We start from the raw sequence: 5,236 nt of genomic DNA on the forward strand, positions 1-5,236 counted from the left end.
CAAGGAAGCTGGGTCAAGACAGAAGCACTGTCCTTACTCACTGCGTCTGGGCTTGTTCCTGCCCTAACTGGGAAGCAGGAACCAAACACCCCCTCCTCATGGGACTGTCCGTGATGAGGCCAGCTGAGGATCTGAACTGTCAGCAAGAAAGACAGGAGCTGTATGTGCCACAGACCAGAGCACAGTGTCCCGCATAAGCCCATCTCTCAAATGATGCCATCTCCTCCCCAGAGTGGCTCCAGTCTGGGTTAGGAGTGGGTCATGTATTCCGAGCTCTCTGCTACTCCTGCAAACACAGCAATGGTGCCTTCTCATGCTCATCTATACTGAGCCTAGGGAGCAGCCAGAGGTCATACTCATGGGAATTCAGACTCAGTTCAATCTGCTATCCTGTAGCCCATGAGTCTGGACTCAACTTTACTGGTCAAGGCCAGTGGTTTATTTCCTGGACAAGACTTTGAGAATGTTAGTGACACATTGTATGCCCTTGGCTGGCCTTCACTCTAATAGCCCTGAGTGACCATTCCAGCCTTCCCTCAGGGATTCAGATCATCATTGGCCAGATCAGGCTCTTTGCTACCTGGTCCTATAGCTCACCTCCACTGTAGTTCATGTGTCCTGACTGCTGCAGCTGCTCCAGAAGCTACCAGATGTCTTCCCACAGAATCCTGTAGTCCCTGTGGGCTCATCCACAGACATCTCACACTCTCCCTGCTGGGAGTTAGGTTGGATGCCTGCTGTGTGGGAGCTGCCTTGGCTTGTGGAGCAGAGTCAGAAGCAGTGGAGGAGATGTTGTCTGCTGCTCTTAATGTCCTCAGTGCCCAGGGCTTGCCTGTGGTGTGGTTGTGGTCCAGCTCCAGTTAATCACTGATATAAATTCAGCCCGTAGAAGCTGCGTACCCCATGAGGCACAGGGAGGACCATGACTGAGAGGGAACCATGCAATCCAGGACCCTGTTGGGATCAGGGAATATTCCAGGTCCCCTCTCACGCAGGATGCAAGGCTAGGAGCTCTGTGTGCCCTGACACAGGGGCATGGGACCGTGACTCCCATGAAATGCTCCTTCATACCTATTACATCATCAGCTTTGAGAAGGTCTTCCTCAGTAAGAACATTCCACACTGCTTGCCTCTGCCATCTGGCTCTCTTTTCCAGGGCTGCATGCCCTCAGGAACATTGACATGTCTTCTATGAAAATTAATATTCTGTTAAATCATTTTGATAAACAGTTCTCAGCATGATATCTGTGCCCAGAAGTAGTCATCAGCAATTCTCACGGGGACAGGGAATCAAAATCTTCCCCCTGCTCTTCATCCTCCTCTTTCTCCTCCTCTTCCTTCTCTTCCTCCTCCTCCTCTTCTTTCTCCTCTCTTCATCTTCCTCCTCCTCCTCCTCCTCCTCCTACACTCCTCCTTCTCCTCCTCCTGCTGCTGCTGTGCCTAATGCTGCTTCTGCTATTGTTGCTACTCCTGTTGCTGCTGTAGTTTCTGCTGGTGTCTTTTCCATTGCCATGTGTCTGAAATCACCTACTGTTTATACTGAGGACATGAAAGAATTTCCAGATGACACTGTGAAATAGACAAGACAATTTATTCCAAGCAAAAAAGACAGTGAGGTAGAATTCTTAGCTTACCATTTGGGGCTTTGATTTGCCTTACTATATTATAACATCTTTTTTCTACTTCTCAGTTGAGGTCTTTGAAAGAAACCATTTAGACCTATTACCTATAAAATTCAATAGATCACTAGGTCTTAGGAACAAAAAAAAACAGTATGTAAAACAATATGCATGCATGCAGGATTCTGACCATCAACTATAACCCACAAACTAGGTTGTTGATACTTATTCAATGACAAACCTTGTTAATTAGTTTTGAGGCTTAATGGAATGGGATGTTACATTTGAAAACATAAGACTCTGTTCTGCAGCACTTGTGATTGATGACCACATGTGAAAAGATCAGTAGCCCCTGGAGGAGTCCATGAGCCCATGAACCTCTTGTCCTCACCCTGTGGGAGCTATTGGCCTAAGGGGGAGCTGGAGTCCATCTGAAGGTATGGGCCAACTAGAAAACTCTGTAGAGTGTGGAACTCATCAATCCTATTGGGTCCCTGCTGGGAAGAGGAGAAATCAAGAAGAGGGAGAAGGCTTGGTGTTGGGGAAACCTCATAAAGAACTTAGAGCAGATACAAGGTAAGAATTGTGGGGAAAATGGAAACCAGAGACAGAGGAAGGACCAGCATAGAGCAAACTGAAAAGGACAAAGCACAAAGGTACCTGGGCTATGCCTGCTGCTTGTTCTCTGGACTCTCCCTCTGGCTCATTTCTGGGGGGAGATTCTGTTCTGCCCCAGGCGAGGTTTCTTTCTCCTTGGCATGCAGCAACACAGCTTTATCAGGGCATTTGCTATATTCCTGGTCCACCCCTTAAAACCTCTGTGCCGGACCCTGCTGGGGATGGGCTTATCCTCTAATGGGGCTCTGTGGGAGAGTGGGTTGTCCTCTTTGATTTCCTTATTGCTACTCTTCTCAGTGAAGATGCTTGTTGTTTGAATGCATGGGACACTCACGGCACATTTGTGATAGTGGTCCTGTGTAGGTGTCATCGGTAGAGGCCTGAGACGACCAGCCACAGTGGATCTTTTGCCTCCTTTTGGATGAGCATTCTGGCCATAGTGAGATACGTGACCATGGGAGGATGACACCCGCAAGGTGCCAAGGACTGGCAGGCTTCCACTCCTCTTTGGTTCTAATCTAAAAGCAGCAGCAGGATCAAGGCTAGGGAATGGTGCTGCAACGGGACTCATTTGCTGTGCCTGGGCTGTGCAGCCATCCCCCTGGAGAGCCTGCTTTTGTAGAAAGAAATAAGTTGCCATTTCCTCATTATATTTTCTTTGTTTTAAAGAGTGTTTTACTACAGAGGCTTGGAATCCAATGCTTTTCATGGCATCCAAAATGGCCGGGTCTGGTGTGAGGGGAAGCATTTCTTCATAGGGACCTATCAATCCGTTCCAGTGTTCTTTGAACCAAGGGTGTTTCATCGCCTTTCTTGCTGTTGGTCTAAAGTTGGGATTTACCCTCAGTAATTTACTAAGGAGGTCCTCCAGTTCTTTTGAAACCCCACAGGGAGCAGGATATACCCCTGCCACTACTTGTCTTTGCAGTTCTTGGATGATCACTGAATCAAATGGGAGCTTTCCCACTACCATACAGTACAAGACCACTCCTATAATCCACATATCATTCTTCGGCCCGTCATACCGATGGCCAAGGAGGAGTTCAGGGGAACCAAAAGAGTACGTGCCGCAGTGGTGGTTTAGCATTTTTCCAGGTTGAAATTGGGTGCTAAGCCCAAAGTCGATGACTTTGACCTTTTTGTTTTTATCAATCATTATATTGTCCAGTTTGAGGTCTCGGTGAACAATCCCCTTTCCATGGCAGTAGCTCACTGCTGACAATATCTGTTCAAATATTTGCCGGGCCTCATCCTCCTCTATGTGCCCTGACTCTCTGATGTACTGGTAGAGTTCTTGGCCTTCCACCAGCTCCATTATGAGGTATATTCTCGTTTCCTTTTCAATAACTTGTATGAGAGACACTATGTTGGGGTGGTTGATCTTTCTCATTATGTTTGCTTCCATCATGGCTGGCTGGAACCACTGCTTGTCCTTTCGCAGAACTTTGACAGCCACCGGGGTTCCTGTGAGCCGGTGGTGGGCCAGGAGGACTTTGGCGTTGCCCCCTTGCCCAATTGTCCCCAATACTTGGTATTGGGAATGGAAGTTGCCCTCCTCAGAGATACTGGGCTCGGGTGTAGGGGTTGGTAACTCCTCCTCAGTCTCTGTAGGCATTTTATCAGTACTAATGCTACCTAAAAATAACAAAAATGGAATCAAATAATGAAAAAGATGGAGCAATATAGGAGCTAAAATTACACTTGTGGTACCTAAAAGAAACAAACAAAAGAAAAAGAAAAAAAAAACAAACAAAGACAAAGTAAAAACTAGACTAGAAAAATAGAGCAAAATTATGAAAAAGTTAAGGGGAAAATATGAAGAGTCATAAGTAAAAGCCACCCAAATAACCAACCCCAAAAGAGAAAGCCAAGAGCACACACATACTAAATGCAATGATGAAAATAAAAATCGTCATACTACAATAGGATTGGGCGGCCAAAGATGGTCAATACTATGAATAGATGTTCATTGAAGAAAAAAAAAAACAGATGAAAGAAACGAGAGGAGAAAGAATTAGTATAAGACAAAACAAACAAATATAAAAAGCCAACACTTAAGGGAAAACTCCATTGAATTTCAGGACCTAGTGATCCACAAAAATCCACAACTCTCCAGAGAAAAATACTGAAAATTAAAATTAACCAACCACAAGGAATAAGGCAGTTAATTATCAGTGAACAGTAAACCTTAAACAAAGGCCGAAGAGTCAAAGTGTCACAAAGGGCAAATTTGTATCAAGTCTAAGCCAATGATTGCTTGTACTCAATAAATAGAGAAACAGGAATAATGTAAAAGGATGAAACCGCAGGACATTGAAAATGGAGATAGAGTTAATCATCCGACTGCAGAACCGTAAATAATCAAAGCAGTAATATAGCATGTGAGAACATAAAAACCACTAAAAAATGAAACCAGCAATCCATAAAAAATAAATAAATAAATAAAACAAAAAACAAAACCCCAATAAGGAAATAGCCAGTGGCGTGGCAATATGTGACCTAATTCTTTCTCTTGAAGTCATCCAAAAATCAATCAATCAAGAAATAGGCAGCCAGCCATCTACATAGGCCTTTAAACTGATATTATGGGGTTGGCATACCAAATGCCTGGGAGCGACTGGTCAGTCAACCCAGATACTTGGGCAGCTGCAGGCCAGTGAGAGAGCCTGTCTTGAAAATAAGGTTGAGAACCTACCTCAGGAACAGCAGCCGGGGTGACTTCTGGCCTCTACACTCTCTTGCACTGAGGTGCAGGTAATATAGATACAAGGGGCAAAAGGGGATGGGCACGTGCACACACAGACACACACAGACACACACACACACACACACACACACACACGCACACACACACACACAGGCACTCACACAGGCACAGGCACACACACAGGAACACACACAGAAATACACAGAAGTGAACTTATACTCACACAAACTCTTACAAACACCCAGATTCACACAAAGCACGCATACTTACACACAAGCAAAGCTGAAAAAAC

At 45.3% G+C, this 5,236-nt stretch overlaps 1 pseudogene across 1 annotated transcript in view; it reads right to left on the bottom strand.

Moving 5' to 3' along the window:
• Nucleotides 1-597: 597 nt before the first annotated feature.
• The window catches only part of LOC148007135 (sperm motility kinase Y pseudogene), a 4,943-nt pseudogene continuing 304 nt past the window's right edge, over nucleotides 598-5,236 (bottom strand). The window contains exons 1-3 of the transcript XR_015646219.1: nucleotides 4,933-5,236; nucleotides 2,280-3,872; nucleotides 598-1,569 (exon numbers count right to left, since the gene is read on the bottom strand). The exon at nucleotides 4,933-5,236 is cut by the window's right edge and continues 304 nt beyond it. The product of XR_015646219.1 is annotated as a sperm motility kinase Y pseudogene (transcript). The remainder of the gene's footprint in view (nucleotides 1,570-2,279; nucleotides 3,873-4,932) is intronic.

This window comes from Rattus norvegicus, chromosome 1, assembly GCF_021556685.1.
Source record: "Rattus norvegicus strain SHRSP/BbbUtx chromosome 1, alternate assembly SHRSP_T2T, whole genome shotgun sequence".
NCBI classification, from domain to species: Eukaryota; Metazoa; Chordata; class Mammalia; order Rodentia; family Muridae; genus Rattus; species Rattus norvegicus.